Source organism: Schistocerca americana, chromosome 9 (genome assembly GCF_021461395.2).
Source record: "Schistocerca americana isolate TAMUIC-IGC-003095 chromosome 9, iqSchAmer2.1, whole genome shotgun sequence".
Lineage (NCBI taxonomy): Eukaryota > Metazoa > Arthropoda > Insecta > Orthoptera > Acrididae > Schistocerca > Schistocerca americana.
In genome coordinates, this window is record NC_060127.1 from 109,501,160 (window position 1) to 109,520,708 (window position 19,549).

A 19,549-nucleotide genomic window follows, 5' to 3' on the forward strand; every position below is an offset into this window, starting at 1 on the left:
ATCCAGGTCTGCCGAGCGCTGTTGGCAAGCGGGGATCACTCAGGCCTTGTGAGGCTAACTGAGGAGCTACTTGACTTAGAAACAGCGGCTCCAGCCGCGAAATCTGACTACGGCCCGGAAATTGGTGTGCTGACTGTGTACCCCTCCATATCCGTATGCAGTAATTCTTATAGACTGACGATGACACGGCGGTAGATCGGTACCATTGGGGCTTTCGAGGCCTGTTCGGACGAAGCGGAGTTTCACAACGTTATCCGACGCGACGACCGTGAACTAATGAAGCAGTTATTACATCAGGAATGTCTCAAACACCACAACGACATTAATTTTAAAATACGCGCTGTTAGGGAGATCAAACTACAAATTTTTTAGCTATGCTACTCACACTAGCCTACCTCCAGTTTATTAGCGCAAAACATTCATCTATCAGCTGTAAGAATGCACCTTATTTTGAAACACTATTTGCGCATGACAGTAGTACAAACATTTACAGTGAGAGTTCTTATTACACTAATACTGCGTCGCGTTTATACGCTAAAGACTGATGTTATTTTTCAGGTGTGCGCTTTCCTCCTGGCAGTTGAGAACTTGAGAATATCAGAAGAAGTTATGTTTTTTGACCAGAAGAGGGAAAGGAGCAGTTTCAGCTACAGTTTTGCCACGGAGGTTACAGATGGTGGCGCCACACCCCAGACAGACGTGCTGTCTTCAGCGGCCACCAGTGGCAGTGGGCAGTCAGAGGCACAGAACACGGGGACAGACGAAAGTGGCATCCACTCGTTTCTGAGTTACTGAGCCAGCCTCTCTCAACAGAAATAAAGTATCTAATGTCAAAGAGATACAGGGGAAAAACTGTATTTGTCAAATGAAGTACACAGTGTTTAAAAAAGAATAATCTGATTTCAAAACTCAATATTTATTAATAAAAAAAATACTACAAACATGGGATTAATTGCAAAATACTCACAAAATCTTAAAGTTTAAGCTATTAAAAATGATCTATGTGTCCAGCAGCAGCAGCACGAGCAAAATCCAGAGAATTGCTAAATTCATCATGAACTTTACACGATGTATCTGCTTTTACAGAAGTTATGGCGGCTATTATTCTGTTTTTGACTTCTTCCATGTCACGAGCTAGAGGAGATATGAACACACTTTCCTTCACGTATACCCACAAGAAGAAATCGCACGTAGTCATGTCTGGCGACCTCGGAAGCCAAGAATGCAGAGCAGTGTATGGGGGTCCCGTGCGCCCTATCCAGCCTTGAGGCAGAGCGGCATTGAGAAACTAACGCAAGTTGTTGTGCCATTGTGATGGAGCCCCATCCTATTGGAAAATGAAGTCATCGGAATCGTGGCGAGTAGACTTCCGTGGGCTCCGCTCAGACGTCTGCCGGCTTCCTTCCACCATTCTATCATCTGGTCTTTTACTTTTGCTCAAGCAACCTGTCTCTTCAAATTGACGAAATCAGCGACGAATGTTTTTGGGTGCAGGCGAATCAATGCCAAAACGCCGACAAAAGCACGCTGGGCCGAAATCACTGACTGACTCTTTGCGAAGTACAGCACACAAGACGCTTTCCGTTAAGCAGACGTTATCTTACTTGTGAGAGACTGCAAACTGAGAAAACGTATTGAATGACAGCTAAGGCGATTTTCTTAAAACCTTGGACACGTCCATTAAGAAAAAAAAAACGGATTTCCCTGCCAGCGCGTCCCACGTTTTGTAATTATTACTGCCTAAAACCAGGTCAATCTTTTCAAAACACCCTGTATATTCTTAATTCATGTACTGTGTTTATTTACTTCAATATGAATTTTTCGTACTTCTGGTGTTACAGAAGAATTTTTGGTTGATTTGTAAAGTTAGTAAGTGATACGAAGCTGTAAATTAATATTTAAACAAATGAATAATTATTTTTATTTAAATACACCAACGATATGCTGCTCTCTTCCAACTGGTTTGCAGCCATCCCCGATAATTCTCTCTCGGAAAATGCTTAGACATATGAACAGAAAGAATGCATTACGGTAGTCAAATGGAAGGAGACAAATGGAAGAAAGGAAGTAAATCGTTTAAGTAGTAAGTGGGCGGACTGAGCGCACTCGCAGGTAATTTATTGACATTTTTCATTTTGTTATAAACGGGTAGGTTGAGCACACTAGAATCTTAGTTAATGACATTTTTTATAAACGAATCACTTAAGTGCGCAAACCAACGCACCCAAAAGTCACACAACGAACTCCAGAACATGAAATTCGTAATCTTTATTTTTAATCTTCTTCATTCCTTTATATTTTAGCTTAATGTCACCTTCTTCAAAATATTGAAAGTCCCAACCACTAATTAATGTGTTGTATCTGTTTAGTAAAGTAGCTTTGAATTTTCCATCGAGTTGCATGCAATTTTCCCCCCATTTCTAGTTTTTAAATATTCACAACCTGTAATATAATAAAATTTATTTACTTCTAACTCATTAATCTTTTTAAACAAACTAGAATTGCTTTCATTATTGAGCTTCTTCAGTAGAGCGTCCATTTATGTAGAACAAAATTTTAATAAGCTTTTAAATTTTTATTCTTTATAAATATGACTAATGTGTGGGACGAATTTAAATTTGACATCTTTGTTGAGAGAAGTAATAATCTTAGAGAGAAACATGTTAAGTGTAATTCTTGCAAAGAATATTTTAAACCATCATTAATTATAGAACACTTGAAAAGTCAGAATCATACTGAACGTGTTAATGTATTAAAGAGAATTTATGGAGAAAAACATGAAAAGAACTTTGATAGCTATGAGGAAACTGATATAGAAATATGGGAGGAATTAGAAAACTCCAGTTCTCTCTATTTTATGACTGTAAAGCAAATAGTTGATTCTAATTTGTCTATTAATAATTTCTTAACAGAACTACAAAAAATATTTGAAAGATTATTCATTATTTTTAAAAGTATCTCACTCTATAACCAAAAACTTAGAGAGCACAGAATACAACAAAACGCAACTAACTACTTTATATTATTTGTATAAAGAATGTAGTATGAAGTTTATTTTTTCATTAGAAGAGATTCAATAGCCATAAGGCACTGCAGCAAAATTTTCTAGAACCACTCTTTTATCATACTGAAATGAGAATTCTTTCTTAACCTATTTGTTGACCAGATTTTTTGTTTCATGATCTCTAGTTATCTGATTGTACTCTAACTGTATCTTTTCTTCCACTTCACTCTCAATTAGCCATATCATGGATTCACCATTCAACTTTTGAATATTCCTGTTGTTTAGAGTGAAGCCCTTTGCCTTCATCTCTGTCTTTTTATCATTTTTCTCATAACAGTAACTTTTTGGGCCTCTTGATGCCCAATCTGTAATCCAGTTATTTCCCATTTCATCAATCCATTCGCCTAACGTACAGCCTGTTTCCACAGTATTTTCACCATCATCAATATATACTACAGAATCGATATCAAAATATATAACAGATTCTCCTAGTTTATCTAACATATCATATAATCTGAATCTTGCATTTGATGTAGTGAATGCAGCTATAAAAATATTTGTAGCTGTGCTGTTTTCCATCTAATAAACCTTGAAATTATATCTCATCTGAACCATCTGCTCTGTAATAAAATTGATATCTAAGTTATCTAATTGGTCATCCAGCAGTATCTCATAAAAGTGCTGTAAATTAGTTACCTATTCTGTTTGACTCATATTTTGCCTTTGCCCAAATTTTCCCCGTAATGAATTAAGACGTATCTTAGCAACAGCTGGTTTTCCCAGATTTTCCTTTTTTCTGTTATGATCCAAGTCAATATCTAACTTCACTTTAACTGTTTGGATATACTCTTCAGCAGACTCGAAATTATATTGACTGGTTCCGAGTTTTATTTTCAGAAAATCTTTCACATAATTTTCAAACAACATATTGGTTTTATTTTTAAAATCCCAAACATCATACACATTTAAAATTTCATATCCTTTTTCTACATCTTTCTTCACTTCATCAGTCGTCCCAAGTTCCAATAAAACTTCTTTCATCATCGCTGTGATTGCACTTATCTATTTTTTCTTGACCACATTTGACACACAAAGGAAACAACAGTTTTCCATTTTTATCGATTTGCATATGTACAGGCAAAACAGGGTAATACAATCCTCTAAGAGCCAATACTTCACATTTTATTAAACCATACCATTTTTTAGAATAATATTTTATTCTACATACTTCTCTCAGATGTTGTTCAGGATAAAAGTCATGAAATTGCACAGGATAAATACTACATACATCAATATATTTTACTTTTGAGCTAACACCATCTGCTTTATCTCTTAATTTTATTGCATTTGTTCGACCACCACAAAAAGTGTCTCTTGGATTCAACAGTTCAACAATTTCAGGCAACTGCTTTAATTTCTTAAGCCTTTTATATTCTGCTGAGTTCACCCAATCACATTCCCACATCTCTACCAGATTGTATCCAGCATTTCGTATTTCTGGACTTCTTCTCAAAGTCTTTTGATAAATGTCTTCTATTGTCTCCTTATTTTTATTGTTAATCGTCTCACTTTTGAAACATTTTTTTACATCCATGCCAATAACAGCCATGGTATTGATAAACAGTATTAGTTTCTTTACCAAACCCATCTACTTTTGCACCAGCTATTCTTACTTTGCCACCTTTAAGAGCTTGTTGAATGTTGTTATTGCTTAACCAAGCTATGGATTCTTATTATAATTCTCTTTCTGTTCTTTATCCAATACAGCGATTGTATTTTTCGGTAAATATTTGGATCTGTAAATAGCCATGCAAACTCCAGCGATGGTTAAATAACAGAATGGATCAATGAAACTTCCTGGAAGATTAAAACTGTGTGCCCGACCGAGACTTGAACTCGGGGCCTTTGCCTTTCGCGGGCAAGTGCTCTACCATCTGAGCTACTGAAGCACGACTCACGCCCAGTACTCACAGCTTTACTTCTGCCAGTATCTCGTCTCCTACTTTCCAAACTTAAGTTTCATGATTGCCTTTTGGATCAAGGCGCTACAACTGAACTAAATACCGCATGCTGTAAAAAAATTTGGATTAGGTCCTCCTGTTTCAAGTTCTGAAATCTCAAGGCATCAATGCAGCAGGTACTGTCCGTCAAAACAGATTTGGAAAGAACTTGCCTTTTTCAGATGATAAAACAATAATGAAACAAACCAGAGGTTACTGTGAAGAAATCACTAGTGCTGATGAAATTACCATGTGTAAATGGTTAGACAATAGGCCAATTGTATTGTGCTCAAACTTTGTTGGTAAAGGCTCAGTGGATGAAGTTGAGCTTTGGGACAAAAAGCACCATAAATATGTGAAAGTAGAAAGACCTGAAATTGTGAGAAAACGTTATCATGCAATGGGTGGTGTGGATCTCTTTGATCAATTGATAAGCTGCTACATAGTTTTCATCAGATCTCGAAAATGGCCTTGCGTATGATTCTTCACGCTGTTGACTTTGCCATTGTACAAAGTTGGTTGGAAATACAGACGAGATGCAGACAACCTGTCCATCCCAAAGAAGAAGCAAATGGGCCTTCTTCCTTTCGTATCAGGGCATCAGATGGATTGATACTGTGCCAAAAGAAAGTGACTGAAAAGAAGAGGGAGCATCCGCATGAAGAAGGACTGGCTTCAGACATGAGAGTCATACCAAGAAAAAGAGGAGAATTACGGCCAGCTACAGAGATACAGTTTGATTCTGTTGACCATTTTCCTTTGCATGATGTAAGAGCTCCAAGTCGCAAATTTCCAAAATGTACAGGGTGTTCAAGAATTCAGTGCAGAAAATGTAAAGCACATTTGTGTCTCCAAAAGGACACGAACTGTTTTTTGCAGTTTCATACTAAATGTTAAAATCAGGTGTTGACCATTGTTTTTTAAATAAGAATGTAATATGGAATTATTTTTATTGTTTCCTCTGTTTTAAAGTGAAATAAAGAGTGGCATAATTGATTCATACTGTTAACCTCCTTAATGTATGACATGAATGAAGCTCAAGACCTGATGAACACATTTGTGTACATTAAATATCTAGAAAACTAGAGATCACACGAAATTTTTTCTTAGAAAAATGTTGTCAGGAGACTCGCCATACTGTAAAAATGATGTCAGATTTTTTTACGAGTAAATAAAAAAATCAGGTCTGAAAGGGTTAAAATTACTTCTTAATAAATGAATCCTCTTTCATGTTGCTGTGGGCTTGTTAAATGTATAGATAAAGTATTTACATTTTTTATTTTCCTTCTATCACTAGTATTTCTACTGTGTGTTTTTTATTTCATTTATGAGTTTTTAGTACAATGCACATTTCACGAAAAACAAATTGTGATATATAATAACACACTCTTAAGGAAATTGCAGATGGAATTCCAGGCACCTGAATAATTAACAGACCATGACGCCAAAGAAATTTACTGTATTTTCATTCTATATAAAATGGAGTCGATTGTAGACCTCATGAACAACAAGCTTACAAACAAGAAACAAGTGCTTGTAATAATTGATAAAGAGAATAATCCATGGTTCAAAGCAAAAGATTCTGCTGAAATATTAGAAGACACAAAACAGGAAATTAGAGAAAATGTGGATGTAGATGACAGTAAAATGTTTGAAGATTTAAAGAGTGTCTCAGACACCCCTCAAGAGACAACGAAAAATCTTCAATTTTTATCAATGATGGAGGTCTTTATTTTTTTAATTTGAAAATATAAAAAGAAGAAGCAAACGCGTTTAGAAAATAGGTCACTCATGAAGTTCTTCCTTCGATTCGAAAATTCGGCGAATATAAACTGCAACAAACAATAAAAGAGAAGAAGCAACTCGCCAACGATTTCAAAACAGACTCTCGTTCGACTCAAAAGAGAAAGACGAATTGAAAGAGGAAAACAAAAGAATCAAACAATTCAAAATGAGTATGAAAGTTTTTTTGACAAAGTCAAACAAAAAGTGCATACATTTACATAATTACATCAAAAAGGTACTCCTTAATCAACAACTTTAAAGTTGGAAAAACAGTGGAATTTGTCTATTCGAAACTTGAATTTCAATTCTTCACACAATGAGCAAGATAAATTCTATATCTGTTTTTACAATAAAGTATATGATATTCATAAAACAGAAAAGATGATTCACGAGTATTAGACGCCTTCAGAGATAAAAAGGACAAGGAAAATTCGTTTTACATCACACACAACTGCTCAAGAGTGCTAAAAACGATTAAAAACATAAACGAGCCTTTCCATTTCATTAATGATTTAACTAAAAATCTCTTACAGGAAATGTACTTTTTAGACCTGATAACGCCGGAAGGAGTTATTTGTCCAGAAGAAATGAAGGAGAAAATAAATCAAGCTCTTGGTGATTGCATAACTGAAAATAATTTAAGTTTAACTAGATCAGAATTGTTGCATCAAATAAAAGTTGACCATCACATTAACGTCACAAAGATTTGGAATTGCTTCAAAGAACTAAAACAATGAAAAGTAGTAAAGAACAGATTACACATAAAGAAGTTAAAATTACAGTTACTTATTAATCGACCCATTGCTTATAATATTCATTATCTGAAGATACGTTCCTTCCCCTCGCATACTATTTTATCAATGGTGCTCGTTTCTCTGGGCGATTCACCAACTTTTTCGAAGGAGAATATTCTCCCCCTGCAGATCTTAAACAACAGTATTTGCTCTCAACCACGTCTGTCACAAAAATTGCAGGCATGCAGAGCGTCACCCCTGAAAAATTACTAATGTTTTTTTCATTCTACATAAACTGGCAGTTGTCACTAGTAAAGGAAGTATGAATTAAGTTTAGGAAGTTGGTTAAATGAAATTTGGATTCCTTTATTTAATAAAAAGGATGTTTTTATGAAATCGACAATTTATGCTTTATTAAGTATGGAATTTCAGCCAATGTGGTGCCATCAGCTGAAGATTACCTCATCATTAAAAGGAATTTAGTACAATCCTTAAATAATTACACCGAAATAAAATATAAAGATCCTCTTGCTCTACAATACGAATATACTCAAAATGAAGCTTAACAGATAACACCAAATAATATAAGCAAAAAAAAAATGGAATTCAGCGCCGATTAAAAACTTTAAAAAACTTGTAATGAGTTTGAGAACTAAGGTAGCTAATGAAATTAAAGATTTCTATATTGCTCTTGAAGAAATATTTCGTGATTATGCTGAGTATGTAAAAGAAAATAAAGCCATTCAATCTCAAAAAATTATCGAACAGCAATCAATAGAATTAAAAGAAAAGGAAAAAAAATGCCTTCACTTAAGAGGTGTAATTTTTGATGTAGTAGAGATGGAAAAAGAACAAATTATATACATTGCAACATCAAAACACTATGCCAAGAAAAATTATATTAAAGTTGGTGGTGTATTATATGAAAATCATCTGTCAGGATGATTATTGATCTATAGTAGTGGAAGACCTAAAGACAATAAATTATTTTATGTCACAAAATACAAAGGTACAGATTACGACTTAGTAGAGCAAATGTTCAAGATTTATTTTGGTGTACACAGAGTAGACAAAAGAAAAGAAATATACAATATTCACTTCAACAGCCTATCATACTTTGTTGAGAAATTATGTGACCAGTCAAATGATATTGTTGATGAAATTAATGAGGAGAGAAAGAATTTTTATGTTGAAATTCTAACTGTTCCTGCTGTCGAACTTTAATAAATGGACGCCAACAACAAGCTGATGTACAATGGTAAGCAAGTGTTTGTAATCATTGTAAAACATATGAAAATTTGAATAGTGGTGAAATGACGCTATTAAAATATTCGTCCGCACACAAAATATTCGTCCACACACAAAATTTATTAATGAACTGGGATGGTATCCTTTAGTTATGAGATCCAAAATGCCTTATGCAGATCAAAAAGATGTTTTGTTCACTATGGATTTTCAGAGTCTGGCTTTTTAGTCTGGAATTTCAAAGGGTAAAATTTTCCCACTGCAGACCAAAAAGAATTTAGTTGAAAAAAGTCAGCATGGTAACATGAAAGAAGGTTTATTATCACGTAGCATGAAAGATAGGAAAAATCGATAGCTGTTTTTTGAAGTATTTATAAACAATACAAAGTTTGTCTCCTTTGTGATCGTATAAATAGTTCACATTTGCATCAGTTTATTGATTTATGAATGTTGATGTATCTGCATTTGGATAACATACGGCTAGAAAGAATGAAAGTGCTAGCGTATTCATTCTTAGGGTAGCCATTTAATAGACAAAAATTTTAATAGTGTTTTAAACAATTATGTAGAATTGAAGAGTAGCCATCGGTTACACTTACATTGAGACAAAAATTCAGAGGTCAATTATTTGTACTCTGCAGATCAGTTAATAACCAACAGTTTATAATACTACATTATCTTTATTTATCCAACTGTTGTGTGATTTATTGAAACCCAACCATTTAACATAAACTGTATCTCCTTTCTTTCTCAAAACTTTTTCAACAAGATATACATCTGGATATTTTGTTTTCTGTAGTTCTTGTTCATAAAAATTTCCTTCGATGTCTCTGAATTTGTATGTGATTGGATCTGAAGGAATAACATCTTCAGTTTCGAAAATTTCTGTTGACAATTGGCTGTATATCCTTTTCCAAAAAGTCCTTTCTGTTTGCTAATTCTCACCTTGTCACCATTCTTAAATTTCGCTTTTTGATTCGTTACAATGGTGCCCATCTTTAAATTTTTCTTGTTAACCTCTATCGGTTTTATTTTTATAGTTGAATGTTTTGTGATGTTGTATTCATCAACTAGATTTTTAACCAAGTCCACCCATTTGCAAATTTCCTCGTTGACTAAAGTTTTTCCACATCTTCTCTTTCAATGTTCTATTGAATCGTTCAACAACAGATGCTTTTAATTCAGTAAAGTATGAATAGTGATTAATGTTATATTTTTTCATCAGGTCGTGAAATTGTTTCTTGTAGAATTCTTTGCCATTATCTGTTTGTAAAGTTTTTGGCTTTCTTACTACGAAATTTTTTTCGAGAGCATCAGCCACATTCTTACCTGTTTTATCTTTAACAGGAACAGCCCAAGAAAATTTTGAAAATACATCGATAAGAGTTAATAAATATTTATATCCTCGATTTATTTTTTAAATTCCTTTCAGATTACCTAAGTCCATTTCGAATAGATCAGCTTGCCATAAATCGTCTATACCAAGAGAGACAACCTTTTTCTTTTAAAATTTCTCCTCATCGGTTTATGTAATTCATTAATTATTTCTTCATGAATATTATTCAGACCTTCACTATCTACAAAAAATTTTTAACAAATTTACTCTATTTGGTTTTACATATTGTATAAAGACCTTCGATTCTTTGTCTTTCATTTTTGTTGTTACTCTGTGTGGATCGTGTGTTCATTAAATTTTTTACACTTCAAGCAATAAATGTGATTGTCCTTAAGGAGTTAATGCGAAACATGATTCTCCATTTATATAGAATAAATATTTAATAAGGCTTAAATTATTTCAGCAAATATAATTAACTTAACATCAACTGGTACAGTTTTAACAGAATCTTTCAATGTTAGAGTCAGAAAACTTGACTTATTTACTCTTATTGACTGACTAGATGAAGTTATTTCGTAAAGATTATCATCTCAGTATTAATTGAAATATTGTCTATTGCTTTACAACCTGTAAGACGTGTACACCTTCTCCTCCTATAATATTGTGGCATGTTCTGTGTGTGCGGTCCAATGCTGTTGCTCAAGTGGCTGCCCAAAGACTGACTCCTCCTTACCAGATTCAGATTCATTACTTATATAGACAAAGTGTTTCATCCTTGAGCCCCCGATACTCAATGTACACTTAGAGAATTTTGATCCACAGTGTCAGCCAAGAACTACTAAGTGCAGAGATGTGTAATCCCATATGCGTGCTGTAGTCTCTCTAACAGCATGTGCGATTGGGCATCTGTTTGTAAACACAGAGAGATAAGCGGTTGCATAATGACTGAAATCACGGCTCACATAGAGTGCATCCCAGAGTGCTCCAGAGAGCTGCAACACTAAGAAGAATCGCTTCTCGGCATTTGGCAAGATCAGTGTGTAGTTTTTTTGGTAAGGATAATGGAAGGGGAAAAATTTATTTAATTTCTATAATAATGTGTGAGATCACTGACGATATTAATTTTTTTACAATTTTCAGTACCATTTACCCAGACTGATGCAGATTCAAATTCATTTATTTTACAATGATTCATACTCATCAGAACCAACGGCATTGATGACAAGTAATATGATTTACCAATAACTCTATTGTAAACCTCTGCGATGTGAAATGTCTGATAAGCAATGATGTCACGACTGTTCAAATTTTCTAGCCCAGCATCTTTATTGACTTTAGGTCCATGGACGAGAGGAACAGTTACCCACCCATTACCATGTTAATGGTGTCATTGTTGCTAAGGGTAAAACTTATCAAATACCTATAATTATATTATGCTTTCTAGTGTGGTAATGAAAATATGGGACATTCGGTGTACATCGTACATTATCATTTGCAAACAACAAAAAGCCAGAAATGCCAGTGAATTTACTGTTTCTACAGCATCCAAAAGAATTCATTCGGAAGTGGAGTGATGAACACAAGAAGGAGAAAAATGATTCTATACATTGGGATGCCAAAGTTTCAGATAAAGCACCTGGTGTAGATGATTACTTGTTTCTGCATGATAATAAAATTATACATTCACCACCTGTTACTGTATATCTTGATGCCTGGAGGGGACCCATCGACCAACTTGGTAATGATCTTAAGAATCATGAAATGCTACCTAGAGTTCGTTGTAGACCTACATCCAAATTGAAATATGTTGTCTGTACTAAAGCTAAGAAATATACGTTAACATCTGAATTTCTTAAACTAACCAAACTGTCGAACTATTATTCTGAAATGCAAATTTGCCAATCATTTCAAGATTGGAAAATGACAATAGGCCTTCTGCCACCAGCTACAGCAGCAACTGCTGGTTCAAAACGAAGATTTGACGAATATACTGTACTGATTAAATATTCCATTACTTATGTATTTAAATTTGCTCACCTGTCGATGCAGACGGATCTGTTTTTGAGAAATAATCCGAAAAAGCCTTTTCTAATTCCTTTTTTGTAAAGAAATTCTTTATAGTGTAGTAGTTATCTTGATGAATCTGATTAATTTTTTCATTAAACTGTATAGTGTTGACATAGTTATTGAACTGTGTTAGAATGCTTGTGTATTCAGGTTTTGTAACACGTTCCTTCTCTAAGTACTGTTTAGTAACAGCATCATAATCATTTACTGGATCTTTTATGTCTACTAATCGTCTGCCTCTAAAATCAATTAAAGTTTTAGTTATTCTAAAAATGCCCCATAATTATTTCTGGAATTGTTTGATTAAATTCGCTAAATTTGGCCCTAATTCTCTTTTAATTCTTGATTCCAATGAGCTTAAATCTTATGGTGGTTCCTCACCAGTGTTGATTTTATTCACAAAAATGTCCATTTATTAGTTTAAAAATATCATTCACTTATAATTCGCGTAACAATTTTAAAACAAATAGACACGAATGACCATGTATTACTTCAATCGAAATTTTATATTCTCTCAGTATTGTAGTATCGTTCATTTTTTTCCCAAATAGTTAACTAGTTGTTTTGGTATATTACCACCAACAGAATCGAAAACAAATCTTAAATTTTTCGCTTTATATTAACAAATCCCATGAATACCAGGATGATCAGATGTATGTATATTAACTATTCTACATTCATATTCTCTTGGATGACTCGATCTTTCATCAATCATGTATACACCACGAAAATGTTTCATTTACATTGTTTAGTAGGTTTTTCTATGTCAAAATTAGATAAAGGGCTGTTAAATTTTTCGATCAGCTCTTCAAAATGTTTTTTGCTTTCTTCAGTCTAGCGCCAGTGCCTGCTGAAGCAGGCTTAGGATTGTGTCCAACGCCAGCTTTCTTCTCCATTGCTTGATCATGTCTTTTCTGTTCTTCTAATTCTTTATCGGATTTCTTCTTGTTTATTACTACATTCCCAATTGCTGCAGATCCTCCAGCGAGTGAGCCAATAGTTGCTAGATATGGTGATGCAACCAAAAGTAATGGTAGAAATCCACGTTTGTGTTTTGTTAGTCCTTTCTCTTCCTTCTTTTTCTTAGATATTCAATAATTTTTCTTCACAACAGGAATAGCTAATGTAACAAGTAAATTTCTACCAGTTTTCTTATCTTTCTTTTTCTTTTTAACATCAGTCAAAAATAGTTCAATCACATTTAACTGTTCATTATTCAACTTTAATTTAACCGCTTTTGGCTTGGTTTTGCCACTTGGAAGCAAAGTATAATCGATCGAAAAGTTGTTCATTTATACAGATTAAAAATTTAATAAGATGAAATTTTTATATGCCCTATCCATTGTCATCCACGCCTAAGCCCATTCCTAATTTTCGTTTTCCATACATTCTTCCTCTAACTAGTATTGCTACAACTATTTCTCCTAATCATCACTTGCATGCATTCTTTCTTCTGCGGCTAATTGAAGTTCTTTATCAACTTGGTATCTAGATTCTAAATCATTATGATCTCGATAAGTAATATCATGTTTTTTACAAGCCTCATCTTGTTGATTAATTCCTGGATCACCACTTGCTAGTCTTTCTTCAACACTAGCATCCTGGTGGATGCTTCACTGACAATGGTAAATTTAAAGCCCATGCGGCAGTGATATTATTCATGTCTGGTGCAAAGTGATTTCAAAAGTGCACGAGAGTTTTTTTCTGGTCATGTGTTATTTTTTTATCTTTGCCGTAAGACTATAGAGTATCCTAGTTCTTGTTACTTCTCTGTTGTTTTTTAGTTTCTTCTCATTGTGAGTTTTTTCGAATAAATATTTTTTCGTCAACACATTATACCGGACGGCTATGCAATTATTTGTTGTAGGCAATTGGCCTACATAAATGGTGACCTCCGCTTAAGGAACTTTAAACCATTCGTTAGCTACGTCGAAGATTAACTGCAAAAGCAATGGACGACGACGGCAAACGATACGGTTCGATAACGGAAGAAATTCATAGGCTTCAGAATGAGATAGAATCTCTACAGTTGCATATTTCGAAAGATATGAACGTCAAGCATATACCGGACCAAAGGAATGACGTTGGTTCAATAACGATTGCACACACCAGCAAGGCAACTGGGACTACTGCAGCACAACCACAGCAAGTAACAGCAATGGAACTACCCGCTGGTTTCAAGGCTTCACCAACTCAAAAAAATGGTTCAAATGGCTCTGAGCACTATGGGACTTAACATCTATGGTCATCAGTCCCCTAGAACTTAGAACTACTTAAACCTAACTAACCTAAGGACATCACACACATCCATGCCCGAGGCAGGATTCGAACCTGCGACCGTAGCAGTCGTGCGGCTCCGGACTGAGCGCCTAGAACCGCTAGACCACCGCGGCCGGCTTCACCAACTCAACGGTTGCAATTACGAGCGCCCCATTCATGCCTTCTCAGCCATACACATGGTTCGCGATAATGGAAAGTATATTTTTACAACAAAGAATAGTCAGTGATCACGAGAAGTTCACCTTGGTGATAAGTAATTTGGACCATCAGACCTCGGCTTTGATATCTGACATTACAGTGAACCCGCCTACAGAAGGAGCATACTGTAGACTGAAAGAAGAATTAATTTCTCGGTGTGTGAAGTCAGTCGACATCAGAGTCAAACAAGAACTGTACCAAGAGAAGCGGGGAGATAGGACCCCATCACAATACTGGCGTCATATACGCAGCCTGGTAGATAGTTCGACGGTCTCTGATAGACTGTTACTCCGCGTATGGCAACAACAGCTACCGATGCAAGTAAGAACTACACTAGCTATATACGACGAAAGAGCAGTTGACAAACTGCTGCTCGCTGCAGACAGAATCTGCGAGACACACGAGCCTACCGCTACAGTCGCAATGACGTCGACAGATGCCACGTACGATAACTACCATTACCAGCAAGACCAAACTGACCATATAACAGTAAACTGTGCCGCGGTCGCAACGCGACAAACAACAAAAAGTTCAAACGAAATTAGAGATAAAAAACCGCGATAGAGGATTTGCGAACGCAGCTACGCACGCGCAAGAGAGACCGGGCTGGGCGTGAAACACGAAGTCAACAAGAGGACGAGCGTAAGGTGTGTGGCACCATAAACGTTTTGGGAGAGATGCTACAAGATGTACATCACCGTGCGCCTACTCAGACAACCAAGGTATGCACAGAAACAGTACAGTGTTTTCATGTCAGCGACAGCACTCGTCAATATACACTCCTGGAAATGGAAAAAAGAACACATTGACACCGGTGTGTCAGACCCACCATACTTGCTCCGGACACTGCGAGAGGGCTGTACAAGCAATGATCACACGCACGGCACAGCGGACACACCAGGAATCGCGGTGTTGGCCGTCGAATGGCGCTAGCTGCGCAGCATTTGTGCACCGCCGCCGTCAGTGTCAGCCAGTTTGCCGTGGCATACGGAGCTCCATCGCAGTCTTTAACACTGGTAGCATGCCGCGACAGCGTGGACGTGAACCGTATGTGCAGTTGACGGACTTTGAGCGAGGGCGTATAGTGGGCATGCGGGAGGCCGGGTGGACGTACCGCCGAATTGCTCAACACGTGGGGCGTGAGGTCTCCACAGTACATCGATGTTGTCGCCAGTGGTCGGCGGAAGGTGCACGTGCCCGTCGACCTGGGACCGGACCGCAGCGACGCACGGATGCACGCCAAGACCGTAGGATCCTACGCAGTGCCGTAGGGGACCGCACCGCCACTTCCCAGCAAATTAGGGACACTGTTGCTCCTGGGGTATCGGCGAGGACCATTCGCAACCGTCTCCATGAAGCTGGGCTACGGTCCCGCACACCGTTAGGCCGTCTTCCGCTCACGCCCCAACATCGTGCAGCCCGCCTCCAGTGGTGTCGCGACAGGCGTGAATGGAGGGACGAATGGAGACGTGTCGTCTTCAGCGATGAGAGTCGCTTCTGCCTTGGTGCCAATGATGGTCGTATGCGTGTTTGGCGCCGTGCAGGTGAGCGCCACAATCAGGACTGCATACGACCGAGGCACACAGGGCCAACACCCGGCATCATGGTGTGGGGAGCGATCTCCTACACTGGCCGTACACCACTGGTGATCGTCGAGGGGACACTGAATAGTGCACGGTACATCCAAACCGTCATCGAACCCATCGTTCTACCATTCCTAGACTGGCAAGGGAACTTGCTGTTCCAACAGGACAATGCACGTCCGCATGTATCCCGTGCCACCCAACGTGCTCTAGAAGGTGTAAGTCAACTACCCTGGCCAGCAAGATCTCCGGATCTGTCCCCCATTGAGCATGTTTGGGACTGGATGAAGCGTCGTCTCACGCGGTCTGCACGTCCAGCACGAACGCTGGTCCAACTGAGGCGCCAGGTGGAAATGGCATGGCAAGCCGTTCCACAGGACTACATCGAGCATCTCTACGATCGTCTCCATGGGAGAATAGCAGCCTGCATTGCTGCGAAAGGTGGATATACACTGTACTAGTGCCGACATTGTGCATGCTCTGTTGCCTGTGTCTATGTGCCTGTGGTTCTGTCAGTGTGATCATGTGATGTATCTGACCCCAGGAATGTGTCAATAAAGTTTCCCCTTCCTGGGACAATGAATTCATGGTGTTCTTATTTCAATTTCCAGGAGTGTATATGCCTCCTGCTTCGAAAAATGGTTCAAATGGCTCTGAGCACTATGGGACTTAAAAGCTATGGTCATCAGCCCCCTAGAACTTAGAACTACTTACACCTAACTAACCTAAGGACATCACACACATCCATGCCCGAGGCAGGATTCGAACCTGCAACCGTAACGGCCTGCTTCGAAAAGATTGTATGTATCAGACGTACTTACGGGTACAAGGTTTTTGGTGGATACTGGGTCTGACATTAGTTCACTTCCTGTCAGCCATGCGCCACACAACGAAAAAGACATACAGCTACGTTTGATGGCAGTGAATAACTCGGTGATTAACACGTACGAATGTAAAGTGTGCAAGATCGATGTGGGTTTTCCAAACAGTTTACCTGGTCTTTTGTGATAGCTGGTATATCAGAACCTATTTTGGGCGCTTATTTTCTGGCACATTTCGAGTTGGCGGTCGACTTACAAGGAAAACGTTTGTTAAATCTGACAGACAACAGTGCAACATCATGCACTAAAGGGCATACAACTTGTGAGAAGCTACAGGCGATTGGCAACTCTGTAGCCGAAGAGCTACATGGCAAAGAGAAGAATCGGAGATGTTCTGACAGACAGACAGACAGACAATAGAAGTTAAACATAGTACGGTTCACTATATTCGTACCACGCCAGGACAGCCAGTTTCACGACGAGCACGTAGAATCGCACCAGACAGATTGACAGAAAAAATGGCGATATTCGAGGAAATGTTATAGTCGGGAATAATTCGCCGGTCAGACAGTCCGTGGTCTTCACCCCTACACTTAGTACGTAAGAAAGATGGATCATGGAGACCGTGTGGGGATTACCGAGCATTAAACTCAAGAAGCATTCCAGATAGATACCCAGTACCTAATATACAGGACTTCACATGTGCTTTGGCCGGCGCGAAAATTTTTAGCATCCTCGATTGCAAGAAAGCATACCGGTGGCTCCAAGAGATATTCAGAAGACAGCAGTGATTACACCATTTGGATTATTCGAGTTTTTGTTTATGCCTTTTGGCCTTAAGAACGCGGCATAGACTTGGCAGCGTTTTATGGACGAAGTGATTAAGGGATTAACATTTTGCTTTGCTTATCTTGATGACATCTTGGTCTTCTCTCCGGATAGTCAAACACATGAACAGCATCTGTGTCAACTTCGCAAGCGTCTATCTGACTACGGAGTCGTTTTAAACGAAAATAAATACGTCATGCACAAGAACCAAGTCACTTTCCTTGGCCATATTGTGTCATCAGAAGGTATATTGCCTCTGCCAGAGAAGATCGCGGCAATACAGGCCCTTCCGAAACTGACAAACTACCAAGAGCTACGACGATACATGGGAGCAATAAATTTTTATAGACGCCATCTGCCAGCAACGGCTACGGTGCAAGCACCACTCACTGATGCACTCAAGGGACGCGACGCCAAAGGTCGACGAATAATTAAGTGGACATAAGAAATGGACAAAGCATTTAATGATCTTCAAGCAAGCCTCAGCAAAGCAGTGTTGCACGCTCACCCAGTTCACCACGCACAGAAAGCTATTGTTGTAGACGCGAACCAATCAGCAATAGGGGCGGCCTTGCACCAGCGTATAGAAGGGCAATAGCAACCACTACCGTTTTTCTCTAAAAGTTTACAGACTGCACAACAGAAGTGGAGCGCGTATAACAGAGAATTGTTTGCGATCTACGAAGCATTCGATACTTCCGCCCACAAATAGAGGCTAAACCAGTGACTGTGTTTACAGACCACAAACCCATAACATCGGGTTTCATAACACCAGTGATTAGTGCTCACCAAGACAGTTCCGTTATATTGAGTTCATAAGTCAGTTCACGACAGATATATGCCATTTAAGAGGGTAGAAAATTTAGTTGCTGACTACTTTTCACGTATTTGCGGGATTTCAGAAATTATAGACTATGATAAACTTGCAGAGGAACAGACCAAGCATGCAGAGCTACGACAGCTGTTAAACGACCCGTCTACAGGTCTGAAGTTCGAGCAAATTCTGGTGCCTATCTCCAAGCTGAAGCTGTGGTGCGACTTTTCTCAAGGCAGACCAAGACCATTCATTTCAAAAATATTACGCAAGACGGCATTCGACAGTGTCCACACACTATCGCACCCAGGAGCCAACGCTACAATCAAGCTGCTGACAGACCGCTATGTGTGGCCGTCTATGAAAAGAGACGCGCACCTTTGGGTACGTTCCTGCATTCCTTGTCAACAAAGTAAAGTAGCACGACATGTGCGTACTGATATTGGAGATTTTCAAGGTACCTCTGCTAGATTTTCACATATTCACGTGGACCTGGTTGGACCTCTCCCACAGTCAGAGGGTTACAGATATTTGTTTACGGCCATAGATAGGTGCACAAGATGGGCAGAAGCAACTCCAATAGTCGATATTTCAGCCGAAACTACTGCGAAGACGTTTCTGTGTACATGGGTTGCCCGTTTTGGATGCCCCCTTCACGTCACAACTGACTAAGAACGTCTGCCTCCACTATATGGCACGCCAGCTTCCACCCTTTTCAAACCAAGTACGTAGTCAGATTGTCCAACACACACTGCTACTCTCTTCGAAAGAAGTGACCTCTCTGACCCAGTTGGATGTCTCTTGTTTCATAGGTTTCCAATTTCTGGCCAAGTTTATGCCCCAAGTCTGAAACA